We start from the raw sequence: 20176 nt of genomic DNA on the forward strand, positions 1-20176 counted from the left end.
GGCTATTAGATGACCTGCACGAAAAACCTTATACAGTTTTAAGAAGACCTCTCTGCATTTAAAAAAATCCTCTAGATTCCTTTACTGTGGCGCTCTCATTTCAGCTTTGTGATTGACTGTATTTTATATCTCCCCACTCGGCAGCATAGGAAAAGTGAACAACAAAATACACTCAAATTCATACAATGTAAGTTATTGGAGACATCCTAAAAGTGCAGCAAATGAAAAGGAACGAGAGAACAAAAGATGGTCTGTGCCTCTTTCAGTTATGCACGGGATGTAGGTCTTCTTTGATATCTGGTGGGTGGGAGGGGTATTTTAAGCCTCTGTCACAGTCAAAGTTCGGCTGCCCAGCGTTAAATGGGCAACACAAGAAGAGAAGAGCAGATCTGCATCTCAATAATGCCCATGGACATTAGATTGAGGTGCCAGGCGCCTCTGTGCAAACAAAGTTGCAAATGAAATGAGGAACTTAACTTACCATAGTGTGATATAAAAGAAAGCATGTCTATTAGAAAAAAGGTGAACTAATGGAAATAAGCAAGACTCCAATAAAGAATAGAGGGTCAGAGTTATTAGACATGCAAGCTACGCAGCAATACACCTTGCTGCACTGTGAGAAAGGCAGAGGGCATTATATGGCCCGATCCTGCCCTCTCCTTGCGCTGGCGCACGATGTGCTGCCTTGCGCCAACGCCACACCTGTGCGCCATGGTGCAAGGGTGCCTGTGTTGCAGGAAGGGACACCTACCTGCACCAAAACAATCCATAGAGGCGTTTCCTCTTTCTAAGTGTGCTTTAGAATGCGGCACAAATGGAAAGAGGAAACAACGAAGTGAAGTAAAAATATTTCTCCTCGTTGCGCCCCCCCCTGGGAAGGCGTAGCATTTTGACACATTCCCATGTCTACTAGTATTGTTAAATCTGGTAATGCCCCAAAGTCCATAGTTGGATGCGTGGGAACACCCACGCTCTACCCATGGAATGCCTTCCCAGGGCAGAGTAACGCTGCCTTATGTTACTCAGATGTACTAAGCAATGCAGGGCCGTGCAAGGTGGCCTTACATTGTTTGACTTAAGCATTGCGTTGCCCTTGCGGCACTGACGCAAGGGCAACGCAATCCCTTGCTAAATCTGTCCCAGAATGTATTTTTTAAAAGACACATACTCACTATAACTCTACCCCCACAGCGTACAGAGCAGATGTAACAATGCCCTCGTTTCTGCGTGGAGAAGTCAATAGTTGGCAGTGTGTGTTTACCTGTATTTGGAATTGTATAAGTCCCAAAAGCAAGAAAATGGAGCAATGCGGGAAGGACCTCAGAGTTGATTAAAAACAGCCTGTCTGGTAGCAAACGTCCCAAGCTGCATCAGAAGTAAAACAGTGCTCTCTGGAGCTAAAGCAAACGTTCTTTCCAAAAGTTTGAGGAATACATACACTGTGTAGATCAGACAAATATTTTTGTGCTCCAATTTCTTCCCTCTCCTGACCTGAGGCAACCTTTTACTAAAATGACAGAAGGGAACTGTAGAGGAGAACTTTCTGAATAAAACAACATCTTAGCCCAATTCGAACCATCCTCACCGCTGTTTACACTTTGAAATAAATAAGGCATTCCACTGCTCAGCGTTATGTTTCCCTTGAACTATAGGGAGTCCTTCCTTTAGTGACAGGAAACGTAATTGCATTGACATTGTTGGTGGCCACATGAGTAATTTTACCCATCTTACAGGGGGCACAAATATTGAAGTCGGTACAGGTCCTTTTGCACAGGTTCAGGGCAATGTTGCTTCTTTGCTGGGCATTTCTATGATGAACTTTGCACCGACGACTAGTAAAACAACTTTTGCATTGCATGCCTGGGGCAAGAATGGGGTATTTTTAACTAGTAAATAAGGGCAAATGTTGGTTCGAAATTTACAATAAAACTGCCAAAACTGCTGCAATTTACTTGGTCTGTCTGTTGATCCTTTAAAATTAGGTATGCTTTTAGTTATAGGGTCTGCTTGCATGGGCCTTATCAATCCCTGTTTGTCAACATGTCAACAAAGCTTGTTGTAGAAAAAAATGTCATTTGGTGTCAGTGAACAGTTCATGAAAATCCTTGCAACCTAATTTGCAGGTGAAGTATGTGTGATATCTCATACGTACACCACGATTCTGGAAAAAGGACTTCGCTGAATACATCATGTGCGTGTCAGGGGCGTAACACAGGCCCCCGCAGCCCCCGCGGTGCGGGGGGGCCCCAAGCTCCAGGGGGCCGCCTCAGCACTGCACTCACCATAATTGGTATGATTCCTCAAAATAGGTGTAGACCTAAACCGTTCATATCCGTGCAGACCTTCATTTTGGAGTATTTGGTTGATTCACAAATACTATAAAGCCACACATGTAAATTAGGGGTCAAATTTATCAACATTTTACACTGATGCAACGTCAATAAAAGTGACATATACCAATGCAAGCCCCTCTCAGGCTCCCTGCTTGTCGTAAAATGTATTTCAACAATATGTGCCGCTGTGATTGTTGGGAAATATGAAGCTGATCCACCCCACTGCCCCCAATCTGACTTATGTGTATTAAAAAGGAAGGTTTAGTGAAGAGAAGTCACAATAATCCACTTCAAGCTAAGGATTATAGTCATTGCTTTATCCTTGTTCAGGAGTGCATAGAGACTCAGCTTGGTCCAGTGCATGAATAATCAAATGACCCTTCACCCTCTACATATATCCTTCCCCATGCTTTGAAACATCACAATCCATGTGCCAGACATGGTATTCTGCCACACACTGAGACATGAGTGTGAGAACTATCCCTCTCCCTGTCCCAATGTCAATGCTCCAATTGTGCCACACACAACACTGACATGTCACGCACTAGTGCACACACAAACACCCTGCTATGTATATACAACACACATTTCCCCTTTAAAAAAAACTATATCTACATATTAGAGAGTACCGGAAACACATAAACTGATACACGCATGTCCCGATCAGGTTAATACAAAATCTCTCAATCTCACAGGAGGATTGCGCTCTTTAACAGCTCTTGGCAGCCTAGAATGATCCAGGAATGCATCCGTAGATGCACATATAGGGTTAGAAGAGTACTGCATACATTCCTCCTCACCCACATCCAAAAACACATTTCCCTGACTTTCATTCTGAGCATAATCGTCACCTCTAAATAAAGACACATGTCTAAAATTCCACACATTGCCTCCTTTAACCTGCACAGTATTCTTGAACACTTCAATAACCTTTGTAGGATCTGACCAAGAAGAGGTTCCTTTGTTGCCAACTCTCCCTTTTTAACCGGACCATGTCACCCACAACCGCTTTCTGCCTACACCCAAAACTTTTTTTTTCCATTAATGTCTCTGTCATTTTATCCTTCTATTTTTCCACCCTACCTCATATAGCTCTAAAATCTATTTCAGCTAAATCAACCCAGTGTCTCCTCTGATTCATCAACCACCGTGGAACTAACCTAGTGCTAGGCGTATTGTCCCTGAGTAGTTCAAAAAGACTCACTGAAGTCAAAGAATTTGGCATAGTCCTGGAAGTCAATAACACAGCCTGTAACACTTTCCTCCAATTCCATTACCCCCTTTACAGAAGGCTAAACAGCTTCCTTGACCACACGGTTGAACTATTCCACCTGACCATTGGCTTCTGGATGGAACACCGCAATATGCCTATGCACAAACCCACACTTACCAGGTACCTTTCCATGTAATCACTTATAAATTCAGGACCATTGTCCACCACCACATTCTGGGAAATGCCATCCCTACAAAACACCTAATCCAGGAATTTTACCACACTCTCTGAAGTGACATCCTTCACCATCTTGATTTCTGGCCATTTAGAAAAATAATCAATCATGACAATACCAAATGTCTCCTGTCTAGTTAAAATGGAAAATGGGCCAATAATGTCCACCCCAATTCCTACCATGGCGCACAAGGTAACTCAACCGGACTAGGGTCAGATGGTAAAGTCTTTGTAGTTTTATCACTTAAGGCACAACTTGTACACTTGCCTGATGTTCAACAAATGAATCGATCACCGGCCACCAAAAATTCTCTCTGAGCCATCTCCTGGTGCACGATGTACCTAAATGACCCTTGTGAGCAATGTGCACAATGACACCCCTGAAATTGAAAGGAGGTACAAATTTGTACCCTTTGACAACTATACCATTTTCCACCACCAATTCTTCATGCACCTTTAGATAACTCAGTAATTCTCCTGATACCTTTCGCTTCTCTGACCATCCATTTCCAATAAATTGAGTTACCTTGCTCAATACCTGATCACTTTCAATTTTTGCTTACCACTTAGCCTTTGAAATACTGGAATGGTTCACACTTAACATATTCCCATTGTGCAAGTTGAAAGTGACTTCACACTCGTCCCTTTCCATACATGACTGATCCTCATATGGTAGAGGAAGTCTGGACATGCAGTCGGAATGCACATTACACTTCTCTGGGACATGCTAAATGCGATACTTAAAATGTTGTAATCCAGAGGATTATCTAGTCAATCTTGCTGACATGGTATGCCCTCCTGCAGGTGCCATTATATGAACAGTCTTTAAAACACATTTTGTCACCCACAGAAAATGTCTAAAATGCCAAGTTCCCCAAATGCCCGCCAGTAACTCTCTCAATACCGCAATCATTTTTTTTCAGCTTCACGCAAACCACGAGACGCTTATGCCACAATCCACTCTCTCCCATGTTCGCGCTGCATCAATACCCCTCCAAGTCCACCACTACTCGCATCTACCATCACAATCTATTTCTTCCCATTAACAAATGGTTTAAGACAAGGAGCTCCCACAATCATTTCCTTAACAGCACTGAACGCAGCTGTTTTTTTTAAGAGACCCCCTAAAAGGGTCCAACTTAGAAGCAAAATTGGGGATACATTCACTATAAAACTCTTTGAGGCCTAAAAATGCCACTATCTGCTCTTTAGAATTGGGAATAGGTGCCTTTACAATGTTCTCAACATTGCTGTATTTAGGTTTAATTCCCACACCACTAATACGATGCCACAAGTATTCCAAGTGTTTCTTAAATTTGCATTTTCCACCCGTAAAGTGAGACCCTTGGAAGATAATGCTGATAATACACTTCCTAAACAATTATCATTTTTCTCTTTGTTTTCACCAAATACCAATATGTCATCCAGGAAAGCTATCGCCACCCACATTTCCCTCCAAGGTCTCGTTCATCAGCCTTTGAAAAACTGATGCTGCACTGGCCAGCCCAAAAGGTATTCTGCAGAACCTAAAAATGCCCTCAGGAGTATTAGAAGCGGATAGATTTTTAGAATCATCATCAAGATAAACCTGATCGTAATAACTAGCCAAATCTAAACACAAAACCACACATGCTCTAGCCAAGGTAGAAACCATCTCATGAAGATTGGGAAGAGGATGCGCATCCAACCATATTGCGCTATTGAAACTGCGCAAGTCCACACCAAGCCTCAATTCTCCTGAAGATTTAATTGAAATAACAACCAGAGAAACCCAAGGACAATTCTCCACCAGTTCAATTATGTTTTTCTTACATAAATCTTTCAACAATCCCTTTAATTTTTCCTTTACATTAGTGGTACATTCCTTACTCTGTGCCTCAAGGCACAGCATCATCACACAACCTAATATTATGCTTAAATTCTTTTAATTCTCCAAGATTATCGCTAAAATCTAAATGAAATTGTTTTTTTAACCCCTTAATGAATGTGCTCCCTTCACCACTCTTCAACTGTCCTTCATTCTCACTACCATTCCTGACAATGTAAACAGGAGGATCTGACCTTAGTGCGGCCTTTGACACGGTCTCCCACAAATCCTTCTCCTAGGAGATCGGGGTCAAAGGCACGGCTCTGGCCTGGTTTGCTTCTTTTTTATCAGAACGCTCCTTCCAGGTTCATGCCCCCCCCACCAGTCTAGTAACTACCCTCTTAGCTGTGGTGTCCCGCAGGGCTCTGCCTTAAGCCCCACGTTGTTTAACGTGTGTGTCCGCCCTCTGGCCCTCCTGGCTAAAGAGCGAGACATCAAGATGGTATCGTACGCGGACGACACCCAGCTGGTGTTCACCTTCTCCAACAACCCTGCTTTGGACCAATTGAAATTTTGTGCCGATGTTCTGGCCATTGCAGATTGGATGGCAAACAACTATCTACAGCTTAATTCGGCAAAAACTGAGCTACTCGTGGTTGACTGGGACACACCCAAGTGAGATAATCAGTGGTGGCCTGCGACCCTGGGCACCCCTCCCATGCCAAAAAACACAGTTAAAGATCTAGAGATCCTAGTTGACACCACCCTCTCATTTGAGCCCCACGCAAAAAAAGTGGCTGGCACCTGTTTTGGTCTTCTGCTCGGCCTAAAGCCCATTTTAGGATTTTTTGACGTGACCACCTGCCAACTGATAGTCCTATCAGCGGTCCAGTCACGCCTGGATTACTGTAATGGCCTTCTACTTGGCATAAATAAAACAGTCACAGCAAGAATCCAACGGGTACAGAATGCAGCTGCTCACACTCTGTTTGCCCTCCCTAGGAAATGTCATACCTCGAACCTCCTTTGCCGCTAACACTGGTTGCCCATTAAACAGAGAGTTCAGTTCAAAACCCTCTGCACCACACAAGATTGTACATGGCCAAGGCCCCCAAATCTTGCAGGGACTTTGCTTCCCCTATACGCCTCTGCGTACATTGTGCTCTACAGATGCTGTGCATCCCACGGGTCCGCCTATGTAGAGCCGGGGGTCGATCTTTTAAATATCTGGCCCCTGGACTATGGAATTCCATCCCTCTGGATGCCCGCTGCAAACTGGACCACTGGGTTTTCAGGAAACTGATCAAAACCTGGCTGTTTGCTTCCATTTAGCTTCATCCCCCTCTTGGTCTCCGGTCCGCCAGCGTTGCGACGCTCTGTTGCTGGGACAGCCATGCGCTATACAAACCCACTTAAAATAACATAACATCTGCTCTTGGTCAAGTTTTATGCCCATCTCCTACTGGTGAGGCCAACCTAACAGAGATTGTCCATTCCTAGCAACATACACCTTGTCACGCGTGCGCCTCCCTGAGAAGTCCAAATCAGCCAAAAAATATCCTACCAAATCTATTTTGTGTCTAGTGTACCCTAGCGGTATCATATCAGGAGAAACAATTTCCTGTTTGGCCATTTCTCCTTCACAATATCATGAAAAAGAATAGTGTGCCATGCACACGAGTCAACTAACACTGGAATTTACACGCCATAAAAAGAAATCTTGCAAGCTGGAAATTTTGTTACATTTTTCCCATCGCTAATATTGAGAATAGTATTGGGACTTTGTTAAGAACCATCATACTCATTTTTCTCATTATCCCAGGTTTGAATCACATTCGCTTTCCAAAAAGCTGATCTGCACACTCTACTAAAATGTACTTTCCCCCCACAAGTTGAGCAATTTTATTTACAGATGGACAAATGTGACTTTCTGCCACACCTGTAACATATTGCTCCAGTCCTTTTTCCATCTGCCTTTTGCCACAAAGGTCTCCCACATAGGCATCATTCCAACTTTCTGCCCCACTATTTTCCTGGTCTTATTCCCACCATTTTTGAAACAATGTGAACCCCATTTCCTCCATTCTCTGTAATTTCCTTCAGAAACTTCTCAGAATGTTCAAAAGACTTAGCAATTTCAATGGCTGCATTCAATGACAAACCAGAAGTGGTCAATAGTCTCTATTGGATTTTCTTATTGTTCGTTCTCTTTAAAATGTGATCTCTTAACACGTGCTCAAATGTGATGTTCTCAAAATCACATGTAACTGCTAATAATTTTACCACTGTTACATAATCTTCTATACTTTCCTCAGGCATTTGTTTCCTAGAATACAAAAGTGTAACGTTACATAACCACATTCATTTTCCTACTATAACAAATATGTTGTTTTGCAGCATTTGCATTCAAATGTCCGGCAATAACTAAGGAAGGTTTTTCTATCCCTTTAGACCTATACCCCCAAACAATGTTTCAAAAGTGCTAAATGTCTTTCTGGCTCACAATCATACCCATCGATCACTTCCACATTTGTCAAAAACACAGCTTCCCATGTTTCCCAATCCATGGGTGGTTCACCTGGCAACACCAGGAAAGTAGGTGGTGGAACAATTTCTGATATTTTCCCCAAAGATAAAATAACTTAAATACAAAATGGAAATTATGACAATACAGACCTAGAAACAAGTTAAATAAATAAAAATAAAAAAGTAAATATATATGTATTTATATACACAAAAAACAGAGTTTACACCACAGAAGAGCCCACACAGGTGAGTAAAGCTTCAAGATTTTAATGGAGGCTGCAGCGTAGGTAGAACAGATGTCTTACAGCTGATGCTAGCGAAGTGTGTGAAGGATGGCACAGCACCCCACTGGGGTTTTATTGGATTTATTTATGTAACGGAGTGCATGACAACTCACTGGAGTAATACTAGGTTGGCACTACAGATACCAGGAGGCCAGGCGAGGGGCCACGCCCACTGGAGGCGGGTATCAGGATGTAATACAGGTGCCCAAACTGCCAGGCATGCCTGTAGAAATCAAGCCTTCGGCAAAGTGCAGGAGCACGAAACGTGTCGGCTGTGAGTCATTTGTTGTGAGGCCTCTGTTCTACCTACGCTGAAGCCTCCATTAAAATCTTGAAACTTTACTCACCTGTGTGGGCTCTTCTGTGGGGCAAACTCTGTTTTTGGATATATATATATATATATTCACTGAAAAAACCATAGGTTTCAGGGGCGTTATAGTTAGCTGGACTTTTCACTCGTACAAAACCATTGAAATTCCCCCGTTATAGTTAGTTCAGCTAACTATAACTCGAGCGCCCACAATGCACTGCTGATGACGTCACATATTACATCACTCATGACATGGTCAGTGACATCACTCATGACAACACTGATATGGCGCTTACTGGACGTACCAGCTAACTATAACGCCCCTGAAACCTATGGTTTTTTCAGTGAATTTCTAAGGTTTTTTAAATGCTAATTCCTAACTATAACGTGCCTGAAACCTATGGTTTTTTCAGTGAATTTCAAAGGTTTTTTAAATGCTAATTTTTAAGTATGCCTACAGAGATAGGACATGTGAAGAAAGAAGAAAAAATGCACAGAAAGAAAAAAAAGAAATGCAGAAAGAAGAAACAGAAGTCCTCAAAGACGAAGAAAAGTGCAGGAAGAAGGATAACGTGCAGAAAGAACAAACAGAAGAGCAGAAAGAAGCCTTGTTGCAAAATCATCCTGTACCCTCAACTTTTTCAGACGGATACTGGTGGTAACTGAGTCTGACTAACCAGTCCTAGAGCCAGTGCTATGTTAAAAGACACTCAGAATACAGTGAAAACACCTACATACACTAGGGAACACTATGCGTTGGGGTCCCCCTGTGATCAGCATGACCTCCTCTGTAAGCCCCTAGTATATAATAGGGCAGGGGATTAAAACGACCTCTTAAAACGCGCCACAGGGTGTGTTTGCACACGTCACCTCAGGCCCCATCCCCTCACTTCCCCACTGTGTAAACACGCCCTGTGGCCGTTTTAAGTTGGGAGATTAAGTCCCCTTGAATCCTGAGGGTCCCTAGGGTCCAACTAGACCACTAGGTACCTCCAGTAAGCGCCACAGAGCTGTGTTGCAGACAGATGTAAAAAGGGGCACGGCCTAGACCACCTCTCTGCAACGCAGCGCAGTGGCGCTTACTGGAAGCACCTGGTGGGCTAGTTGGCCCCCAAGGTCCCTCAGGATTGAAGGGGAATTAATTCCCCAACTTAAAACGCACCACAGGGCTTGTTTGCACACGTTAACTCAGGCCCCGTCCCCTCCCTTCACCACTGTGTAAACACGCCCTGTGGCCGTTTTTTGTTGGGAGATTAAGTTCATTTGAATCCTGAGGGTCCCTAGGGTCCAACTAGCCCACTAGGTACCTCCAGTAAGTGCCACAGAGCTGCGTTGCAGAGAGGTGTAAAAAGTGGCATGGCCTGGACCACCTCTCTGCAATGCAGCTCAGTGGCGCTTACTGGAAGCACCTGGTGGGCTAGTTAGCCCCCAGGGGCCCTCAGGATTGAAGGGGAATTATTTCCCAAACTTAAAACGCGCCATAGGGCGTGTTTGCACACGTCACCTCAGGCCCCGTCCCCTCCCTTCCCCACCATGTAAACACGCCCTGTGGCCGTTTTTTAAGTTGGGAGATTAAGTCCCCTTGAATCCTGAGGATCCCTAGGGGCAAAATAGCCCACTAGGTACGTCCAGTAAGCGCCATTGCAGAGAGGTGTAAAAAGGGGCACAGCCTGCACCACCTCTCTGCAATGCAGAGCAGTGGCGCTTACTGGAAGCACCTGGTGGGCTAGTTGACCCCCAGGGTCCCACAGGATTGAAAGGGAATTATTTCCCCAACTTAAAATGTACCACAGGGCGTGTTTGCACACGTCACCTCAGGCCCCGTCCCCTCCCTTCACCACTGTGTAAACGCGCACTGTGGCCGTTCTAAGTTGAAAGATTAAGTCCCCTTGAATCCTAAGGGTCCCTAGGGTCAAACTAGCCCACTAGGTACCTCCAGTAAGCGCCACAGAGCTGCGTTGCATAGAGGTGAAAAAAGGGGCGTGACCTCAGAACACCTGTCTGCAACACAGCTCCCTGGCGCATACTGGAGATACCTGTTGGGCTAGTTGACCCTCAGGGACCCTCAGTATTGAAGGGGAATTAATTCCCCAACTTACAACTGGCCAGGAGGCGCGTTTGCAGAGTGCTGCTAGGAGGGCGCGATGCCGGTCTTTTATTTATTTTATTTTTTTAAGAAGGAGGGCTGTGTGGCCCCCCTTCTTTTTCTAATTTACTGGCCCTGGAGACCCCATCCCCCAGGGCCTGCACCCTCAATTTTTTTGGTGAAAAAAATAAATTTGGCCCTCCCAAGGCCTTAATCAGCCCCGGGGAGCCCAACCCCTGGGTCATGGCCTTTTTTTTTTAAAATTCTTTAGGAGGGGGCTGCGTTGCCCCCCTCCTCAGGCCACTTATGGCCCCGGGGACCCCATCCCCCGGGGCCGGCCTTTGTTTTTTATTATTTTTAAAAAATATATATTTATAGAAACACCTAGGACATGCTGGACAAACCGTATGTACCTATCACCATGACGATTTGCGTGATATTCATTAAAAGGCGACTATGCATAGAATGAATCCACATGGAATGTATTTACACCGCTAGTGAAGCTCTGACGTGTCTGACGCCCTACCGTGCCTAATCCCGGTGCCCCCGCTGGTGGGTACTCTTCAAGTAGACACCCTTGGCGTTTATTTATACAAACATGGGTAGCTATTGACGGGCACATTTAATATACACGCACACCAAGCCATTCAAAGGGGATTCGACAAAAATTCGACCAAACTATGCAAGAACCCCCCCCTCACGGTTAATAAAACACACATCCACCGCCGGATGTGTAATACTTTTTATTTTACTCTCTGGAAAGGAGACGAACCTCACTTGAGAGTCACAGCGTGCTCCTGGCTGAGCCCAATGCTGTGTTACACCCACCAGTGCCCGCCGAGTGCCTCACACCTCTGTGTTGTATTTCACCAGCTAGTGCGTAAGTTATGACACGCTCTAGCCCATGTGCACTGTAACACCACCCCGTGAATATGTCATGCCACACTTGCCTTCACACGGGTTAACGTGCCTTCCTCGATGCCTATGTTATAACGCACAGTGCTATGCCATACATATTACAATCTGGGATCCATATCTTTGTCACAGTGCATATGCAACGTTACACTTCCCAGCACATATTTTATATTACAACTTTAGAGACTAGTTAGGTTACACAACACTGCCCTGTGCATATTACACTCCAAGGCGCATATCGCATAGCACACGCTAGTGCCTGTGCTATCTCACGCTCTCCAATGAATCTGTCATTGCGCACAATATATTGCATATTATATTTCACGCCCCGGTTCATCTTATATCACACTTTTTTGTGCATAGTTTATACCATATACTATATCTAGTTTTCATTTTCAATCGTGCTCCCAGGACTATCTTCTATATAACACTGCGTCCACCTACCCTTTTCACGGGCATTACATTTTGCGATGGGGGTGGAGGGTCAGAGGGTGTTTCTGCCAAGTGAGCCCGGAGTCACAGTCACAAACGTCCTGTTCTTCCTGAATAAAAGTGAGATTATGCTGCCTACTTGTTCATATTTTAAGTAGTTCGCACAGACACACATTTTAAAAACAATAAAGTTCCTAATACCCACCTTCTCTGATCAGTTAGCTTGCTGTCCCACCCACCTCCTCCCTATCCTCTGTTGTCTGAATCCACGGTCTAGCCTCCTCCCTCCTGCCATGCATGGTCTTATGTGCTGCCACTGCCCTCCATTTAGCATGATGTACCAGTCCACTCCTCCTGCCCTCCATTGCCCAATTCTATGGCCCATCATTGACCTCCTGCTTAGCCTCTGTGCTTAGCTTGCTGCCCCTATTCTCCTTCTTCTATTCTGCCCTCTTTGTGCATGCCCCTGCTCCATCCTTTTTGCCCACCATGTTCCATGGACCTGCCACTTCTATCTACTCTGAGTGTTCTGTTGAGCTGCACTCCCCTCCCACCTGCCTAGCATTGTCAGATGACTGTAACCTGTCCCTGCCACCTCCACAATCCCTGTCCACATGCCATGCCCCTATCCTCTTCCTCCTGTCCTACATGGTCCATTGTACTGCCAAACCCTTCTGCCCTCCCTGGTGTGTTGTGCTGCAACTGCTCCTCCTGCCTGCCCCGTGCGGTCTGTTGTGAGGCCCCTTCCCCTGAACTTTCTTGTCTGTGCACCGGTCCTGACCCTCCCTTCTATCCTCCATCGTCCTTTGTGCATGCCCCTGCACCCTCCTTCTTGCCCATCATAGCCATTGTGCTGCCACTAACCCTCCCACTTGCCATGCATGGTCTTCTGTGCTGCCATGGCCCCTCCCACCTTCCCTGTGTGGTCATTTAGCTGCCCCTGACCCCCTCCCACCTTCCCTCCATGGTCTGTGTGTATGCCATCACAGTCTCACTGTTGCTCTTCATGGTGTGTCTTGCTTCTAGTGCCCATCCTGCCTGACCTCCATGGCTATCTTGCTGCTCCTGCCCTGCCCCCTTGCCCCCAGCCCTCTGTTTACATGTGCAGACCCCTACTCCCTCCCTCCTGGCTTGTCTGTTCTATTGTAATGCCCCTGATCCGTCCCTCCTGCACTTTATGGTCTGTTATGCTGCAGCTTTCTCTCCTGTCTGTCCATTATGGTCAGCTAGCTACCATTGCCTCTTTCCCCTCTGTTCTCTGTTGTCCATGTGCATGGTCCTGTCCCCTCCCTATTGCTTTCTATGGATTGTTGTGCTGCACTCCCATCCCGCATGCGCTGTGTGGTGTATTGTGCTGCTGCAAACCCTGATGCCTGCCCTGTAGGGTCAGTTTGGTGCACCTCTCCATGTCCCTCCTGTCCTCTGTTATCCAAGTCCATGTCCCTATCCCAATTCCTCCTGCCTACCATGATCCAATGTACCATACTTGCGAACATTTTGAACTTGGTAAGAGGGAGATTTTGAAAAAAAACTGGGGTATTGATTTTCCCCTTTGAGTTACATTGAAAAAGAGGAGATTGTAGACAGGAGACAGATCAAATAAAGACCATTTGAGCTTAAAAACATTGGACGTTTCCTGGCTGAAACGGGTCTGTTGGCATGTATGGTTGTACTACCACTGCCTCTTCCTTCTGCCCACAATGGTCTATTATATTGCCACAGCCTCTCTTGCCAGTCCTGTATTGGTGGTTTGTTGCCCCTGCCCCCCTTTCCACTGCCCTCCATAGTATGTTGTGCTGCCACTGCCCTTCCTGCCTGCCCAGTGTGGTCAAATTGTTGCATCTGCACTCTCCTACCTGCCTTCAATTTTCAGAGTCCGTGCCCCTGGTCTCTGCTTCTCAACAGTATCCCAATGAACAACTAGATTGCTAACATTCTATATTTATTACAAAAGTGTGACGTCATCTTGATGTAATCAAAACTGTAATACCTAGAGTATTTCCTTTAGAAATTACATATATGAGAGGGTCTTATTTGCATCAAAATTATGGTTAGTGCTCTAAAAAACTAAAATGAGGACATATTTTCTGAGTTTTCAAATAGCGACAAATAACTTTTACATTATTTGTAATCTTTATGTTTTTTTATCCAGTTGACCACTTGATTAAATGTTGCACCTAGGGGAGAGGATGTGGTGTTACTTCCAGAGCTGCAGACTTTGCAACTGGGGAACCAGGTTGGAGATTCTGCTTCAGCTCAACATTCTGTGATTCTGGTCAAATCATTTAATCTTCCCATGTCTACAACCAAAATGAATTTGATCTTGTGTGATGTAACCAATGCTCATGTAAAGCACTCCAATACCTGACAAGTCTGCACTATATAAAACTGCAAATACACAAAAAATAAGTGTTTTGCACACTTCTGTCATTGGGCTACATGTGGGCTACGTCTGGGTGATATTTGTGCTGCATTTGGGCTCTTTTGTCTCTGGTGGCCATCTTGGGAGATTTATTTGTTATGAAGTTTCCTAATTTCCTCATTTACTGCAGTCTACTCAGTAGGAAATGCTTTCAGTTTTTTACTTTGATTCCATCAAGAAGGTATTCAGATATGTCACACACACATTTGCCATCAATTCTGAATGTTAGCACTCTAGTTGCTCATTAGATCACTGTAGTAAAGCTACTGCTCACCACGGAAGTCTGCTGCTGGTATTCAAAGTGCATGTTTCAGTCTGCATGTCAGAATGTTTTTATGAAATAGAAGAGGATTTGAGAAGTCACTCAAAATGTGCCCTAATTTTTCTTTCTTCAGCACTAATCATAATTTCTATGGCAAAATAAACCCCCTCATTGAGTTCCTTTTAAAATTAAATGTTTTAAGTGTTACCAGTTAATTCCAATCAAGATGGCTTCAGGTGTGCCGTACTTTTGTCATAAGTAAGACAGTAAGCGCTCTAGTTGTTCGCTAGAACACTCTGGGACATTCTGTCATTGGGCTATACTTGGGCTACATCTGGGTGATATTTGGGCTACATTTGGGCTCTTTTGTCTCTGGTGGCCATTTTGGGAGACTTATTTGTTATGATGTTTCCTAATTTCCTCATTTACTACAGTCTCCTCAGTAGGAAATACTTTCAGTTTTTAATTTTGATTCCATCAAGAAGGCATTCAGATGTGTCACACATTTGCCATAAATTCAGAATGTTAGCACTCTAGTTGCTTATTTGAGATCACTGTAGTAAAGCTACTGCTCACCAGGGAAGTCTGCTGCTGGTATTGAAAGTGCATGTTTCAGTCTACATGTCAGAATTTTTTAATGAAATAGAAGAGGATTTGAGAAGTCACTCAAAATAAATGTGCCCTAATTTTTCTTTCTGCAGCACTCATCATACTTTCTATGGCAAAATGAACCCCCTCGTTTTGTTCCTTTTTAAATTAAATGTTTTAAGAGTTACCAATTTATTCCAACCAAGATGGCTTCAGGTGTGCCATACGTTTGTCATAAGTTTGTCTAGTTGTTCTTTAGAACACTCTGGGAAGCTGCAGTAGAACACAAAGGAATCAACTGACAGTCCCTGCCCTTGTTGGATGTACATGTTTTACTGAGAATGTCAGACTTCATTCTCACATGACTGAGAAAGATAATGTGAATTTACAGAAAATATGCTCTCAGTTTAGCTTATAGATCACCTTCCAAACCTCTGTGTGAAAAGCATGAGAAAATAGTTTTCTCTCAAACATGATTCATGATATCACAGCAGAAGGCTTTTTCACATGGTAAAATCACCATAGAACACACCACAATTCCTAAAATGAGTATGGTACCATCAACAAATGATTTATAATGTAACTAAAGTCTTAAAACCTTCTATTAACTGCAATGCTTTTTAATGCGGTGCTATCATGTATATTGGTCCCAAGATGGCTGCCAACACTTCTTGGATAAAGTGCTGACAGCCAATCAGATCTCACGGTGAGATGTGTGGTTAGGCTCCGCCCAGATATATATATGATTTTACTTTTGATTTTCTCAGGAACTACTGAACAGATTGACACCATATATGCAAAAGGCACATGCCTGACCTGAGGACTACCTCTTTGCCAAATTTCAAGTAATTCTGTTAAGCCGTTCGGGCTGTACCTTCGACTAAAGGTCCTATGGGAAAATGCATGGGGAAAACGCATTTTGGGACCCCCCTTTTTTCTCAGCGCCCGCTTGAAGAATCACCGCGAGACTTTCAGGGTAGGAGCTGAGCGGAGCGCCCCATTAGTTTTGAAAATTTCACGAAGATAAGTCAACCGGCGCCAAAGTTATTCAAAATAGAATTTTCAGATTTCCTATGGGAACTCGGTCCTAACTATAACTATCTACTGGAGACCGCCAGTAGATAATATAAATAATTTATATTTTGTCCCATCTAACTAAATTTTTCCATTAATTTGATTGATGAAATATGAATCTCCTCCTCCTAGATACTGTGCATAAGAAACTACATGTTATGATGTGACATTGTTGCACCGTATTTTAACTCTTATTTTGTTTTGTTTCTTTGCAGGAGAGAATTTTCAGATTTCCTATGGGAACTCGGTCCTAACTATAACTATCTACAGGCGACCGCCAGTAGATAATATATATATATATATATATATATATATATATATATATATATATATATATATATATATATATATATATATATATATATATATATATTCACTGAAAAAAACATAGGTTTCACACACGTTATAGTTAGGAATTAGCATTTAAAAAACCTTGCAAATTCAGTGAAAAAACCATAGGTTTCACACATGTTATAGTTAGCTGGACATTTTACTGATAAAAAACCAATGAAATTCCCCCGTTATAGTTAGTGCAGGCAACTATAACTCACACGACCGCAATCCTCTGCTGATGCTAATACTGTATTTAGACACTTATTTGCCCATGTCTTCTTTCATTAAATTTTAGCTATACATATATTACAAATATTTTTTTTTCATAAAGACACATATGTCATCAGCAGAGTATTGCGGTCGCGTGAGTTATAGTTGCCTGCACTAACTATAACGGGGGAATTTCATTGGTTTTTTATCAGTAAAATGTCCAGCTAACTATAACATGTGTGAAACCTATGGTTTTTTCACTGAATTTGCAAGGTTTTTTAAATGTTAATTCCTAACTATAACGTGTGTGAAACCTATGGTTTTTTCAGTGAATTTGTACGGTTTTTTAAATGCTAAGTTACTTTACGCCATTCGTGGCGTGCGCGCCCACTTAACGCAGTTCGTTCTGTGCGCGCACGGTGCGCTTCGCGCACCGTACGCGCACAGTGAGCACGCGGTGCGCTTCGCGCACTGCGCGCCCACTTTACGCAGTTAGTGCCGTGCACGCACGGTGGGCACGCGGTGCGCTACGCGCACCGCGTGCCCACGTTACGCTACATGGGCCATGTACGCACGATGCGCTTCGCGCACCGTGCACACATGGAGGACATATGATGCGCTTCGTTGTGAAAGGTAATATTTTAATTTTTCACATGTGTAATATGCCATGCACGAATTGTGCCCTTCGGGCACCATTACCACATGGGGTGGTGAAAGTATGGATATTTTATTTTTTTTTATTAATTTTTACCGTACGCGTACGGTAAGCATAATCGGCGAATTTATTGAAATAATTAAAATTCCGTTTTTGGCCTTGGGGGATCTTTGAGGACACCCTCAACATGGCTAGGTGCTTAGGAGCTGTCTAAAGAGCCCCTTTACATGTTTTTGGCCTTTGTTTTTTAACCCCCTCTCAGAGTGCGAGAGAGAAAATGGCGGCCGCCACTTCCTGGTTTCGAACGATTCGAATGTTTACTAAGATCTAACAGCCAATCAGATTCGCGCTCGCGCACGGCACCGTACGCGTACGGTAAGCTTACCGTAAGCGCACCGTAAGCTGCCACAGATATATATATTGATTTAAATGCTATTTTCTCAAGAACTACTGAACAGATTTACACCAGACCTACAAAAGGCACTTCCTTGACCTGAGGACTACCTCTCTGCCAAATTTCAAGTAACTCTGTTCAGCCGTTCGGGCTGTAGCTGTGTCTAAAGGTCCTATGGAAAAATGCATGGGAAAAACGCGTTTTGGGACCCCCCTTTTTTCTCAGCCCCCGCTTGACGAATCCCCCCAAGACTTTCAGGGTAGGAGCGTAGCGTAGCGCCCCATTAGTTTTGAAAATTTCGCGAGGATTCATCGACCGGCGTCAAAGTTATTCAAAATAGAATGTTGCGGTTTTCCTATGGAAACAGGGTCCTAACTATAACTACCTACTGGCAAACGCCAGTAGGTTATATATATATATATATATATATATATATATATATATATATATATATATATATATATTCACTGAAAAAACCATAGGTTTCAGAGACGTTATAGTTAGAAATTAGCATTTAAAAAAACCTTAGAAATTCACAGAAAAAAACATAGGTTTCAGGGGTGTTATAGTTAGCTGGCCATTTCACTCATACAAAACCATAGAAATTCCTCCGTTATAGTTAGTTCTGCTAACTATAACTCGCGCGCCCGCAATGCACTGCTGATGATGTCACATATTGCATCATTCATGACATGGTCAGTGACATCACTGATAACATCACTGATGATATCTCAAATGACATCACTGATGACATCACTGATGACATCATCCAGTGAATGTGGTTTAGTTTGAAATTTAAATATGTATTATATATATATACCAATCTGTATTGAAGATTGAGTGGATATATAACTGTCTGGAAGGAGGATTTAGTAGCTGTCTGACTGTCCGTTTAAGTGAGTAATGAAATGTGTGTCACTTAATACATGGATTAGTAACTAAACTATGTGAATGTATGCATCACTGTCTCTGTTGTTGTATAACATGCTGCATCAGTTGGTCACTAACTACATGAGTGTGTATATGAGTTATTAATTAGTTGAGTGAGTATTTGTATGGGACACTGAGTTTGTGTGTGGTTGGATGGGGTGTGTGTAACTCTATGCATAGATGTGTGAATGGTTGATTCACTGGGTGTATAGGTTTAAGAGTGCATGTGGAAACAGTTGTTTGGGTGACTGAGTGTATTTTGTTGTGTGTTGGTGAGCGAATATATGTTTTAGTTGTACATCTTCAACAAAGTAAAAAAAAAAGGCATTGTATGTGAGAGTTGGTGTATATAAATAAGTATGTGTAAGAGTCAGTGATTGTGAGAGTAACTATATGAATGAGTGTATAATTGTAATGGTGATTTTTTAACATATTAACTATGTGTTTGAATAAATGAGGTGTTGTTGGATAATTGTGTAAGTGAGTAAATGTAAGTGTGATTAATTTTTTTCATGAGTGAGTAGGATGACTGCATAACCGACTAAGATGACTGCTGATGTGTCAATGTCTATATATGTGTATAAGTGCATTTGATAGTGTTCTATTAATTAGTGACTGCATGTATAAATGATTCTGTTGTTGAATGGGTAGTTGTGTGTGTAGACTTAGGAATCAGTGAGTGGGTATGTAGTAACTGGTATTGTGTGTCAATGGTTTCAAATATGATACTCTGTATTTTACAGTGAGTGATGAAAGGTTATACTAATGTATGATGAGGTGTATCAGATTGTCATGTGGATGATGTCATCAGTGATGTCATCAGTGATGTCATTTGAGATGTCATCAGTGATGTCACTGACCATGTCATGAATGATGCAATATGTGACATCATCAGCAGTGCATTGCAGGCGCGCGAGTTATAGTTAGCAGAACTAACTATAACGGAGGAATTTCTATGGTTTTGTACGAGTGAAATGGCCAGCTAACTATAACACCCCTGAAACCTATGTTTTTTTCTGTGAATTTCTAAGGTTTTTTAAATGCTAATTTCTAACTATAACGTCTCTAAAACCTATGGTTTTTTCATTGAATTTCAAAGCTTTTTTAAATGCTAATTTCTATCTATAACGTCTCTGAAACCTGTTTTTTTTCAGTGAATTTCAAAGGT

At 43.0% G+C, this 20176-nt stretch overlaps 1 protein-coding gene across 1 annotated transcript in view; it reads right to left on the minus strand.

Annotated features, from left to right (window-relative positions):
* Nucleotides 1-20176, minus strand: part of PCDH15 (protocadherin related 15) — a 2378624-nt gene that overhangs the window by 873382 nt on the left and 1485066 nt on the right. The window lies entirely within an intron of this gene.

Source organism: Triturus cristatus, chromosome 1_2 (genome assembly GCF_964204655.1).
Source record: "Triturus cristatus chromosome 1_2, aTriCri1.1, whole genome shotgun sequence".
Lineage (NCBI taxonomy): Eukaryota > Metazoa > Chordata > Amphibia > Caudata > Salamandridae > Triturus > Triturus cristatus.